Source organism: Nannospalax galili, unplaced genomic scaffold (genome assembly GCF_000622305.1).
Source record: "Nannospalax galili isolate Female #2095 unplaced genomic scaffold, S.galili_v1.0 scaffold136, whole genome shotgun sequence".
Taxonomy (NCBI): Eukaryota; Metazoa; Chordata; class Mammalia; order Rodentia; family Spalacidae; genus Nannospalax; species Nannospalax galili.
Genome location: NW_008340872.1, coordinates 8,497,713 through 8,499,627, shown reverse-complemented (window position 1 = coordinate 8,499,627; position 1,915 = coordinate 8,497,713).

Genomic DNA, 1,915 nt, shown 5'->3' with positions numbered 1-1,915 from the left:
AGCTAAAGACTATATAACAAGAAACAATGCCAGACAGGAGATACCCCTTTGAGTTATTGGCAAGGGTGGCCCAAAAGACTCCCAGACAGTAACCCAGAATGAAACTGGGAAAATGAACAGCAAAACCCAATCTTATCTAAAGGAATATTGACAACTGATTGCTGCTAGATGAACAGCTCATCTTCATAAAATAAGGATCTCTAGATAGGCTGACTAGATTCAGCAGATGGACAAGCACTGGGGAATGGCTGGGGGCACTAACAACACAGTGGACAGTAACAGGGATGACAGAGTATATGGGTTCCAGGGGGGAGGCTATGGGAGGGTGCCATTTTCGAAGTGGGTATATAGATGAATAATATTGTGTGGGATGTTCTGTATGAGATACAAAAAAAATCACCAAATTAAAAAGAAAAGACATATCTGAGGAGGAAGCATAAAAATTTACTTCATGTTCATTGGTAGAGGTGATAAGCATTACCATTGAAATCTACCTGATGGCTTTATATCCAAACTCAGGTGCCAAGGATCTGAGTTTAACCGACTGTAACTAGTAATAATCATATACATATAGATTAAAGACACATATGCAAACACCTAAGTGTTAGTAGCATTAAAGTGTAGAACACAGGATATTTTAAAACTAAATGCAGATCTTTAAATGTTAAAAACTCATTCAATTTTATGTCTTACAGGGTTTATTCTGAGTTCAATATTGTATAACTGTATTAATTCAACTGGGAACCTAAAAATTTACAGCCACTTTTGAAAGAGATGTATCCTTGTTCTGGAAATTGTTACTGAATATGTTAAAGCTATAATGAAATGCTTCTTCTAATCATGTGGTTATTAAATAAAAATAAATTTTTAAAAAGAAAATATACTTTCTATATATCCAAAGTGACATGCTCAGTGGCAAAACCTTGTTGCATAGTGGGGTTAAACAGTGGATCTTGAAAAGATGTCCACATACTAACCTCTGAAACTTATGAATGTGACCTTATTTGGTAAAAGAGCCTCTGTCAATATAATTTAGTTAAGGACCTTGAAGCTAATTCATCATGAATTATCCAAGCCAGTCCTAAATCCAATGACAAGTGTCCTTTGAAAGAAGCAGAGGGGAGAAAGAGAGAGAGAAAAGACACAGGGAGAATGAACAAGACTTGACAATGTCAGAAAGGCAGCAGAGACTGGAGTCAACACACCAGCGTGGAAACAGGTGAGGCTCAAATCTCCCCCCAGAGCCTCAGAGCACGTGTCACCCTGCTAACACCTAACTTCAGAGTTCTGGCTTCCAAAACACTGAGAGAATAAATTCTCCCTGTCTTAAGACATCCAGTTTGTGGCAATTTATCGTGGAAGACCTAGGAAACACAGTTCATTCTTTCTTTTTCAATATGCTCCTTCAGAAAGCAAAAGCAGCATGTTGAGAAATTACCCTGGCATTTGCAAGTTTTCAACCACATACATGTAAATTCATTGGCCTACAATGTTTTAGAATGCTATCCAATTGACAAAAAAATGTTTCATGGCCAACACACTATTTGCAAAGGTATTTTGGATATCAAATACTTCATGGCAAATGTTTTTCACTAAAAATAGCTAAGCTGAAAGATTATTCAACTAACATTCTCCTTTCTGAGGCTGAACATGAAACAATACAAGTTTTGCCTAAATATGGATACATGTTATCAGAATAATTCAAGTCAGACATAGCTAAGGCAACACAGTAAATTCCACAGGAATGCTCATGCACTGCCCATAATGTGAGATATTTGGAAGCTATGTGAACACCGAAAACAACAGTGTCAATACAATTGAGTAGAGACATTCATAAAAATATCGTTCATATCAGCAGATAATCTTTTAGCTGAATACTTGGGAATTGGGGGGAAGGAAATGTGTAAATACTCAA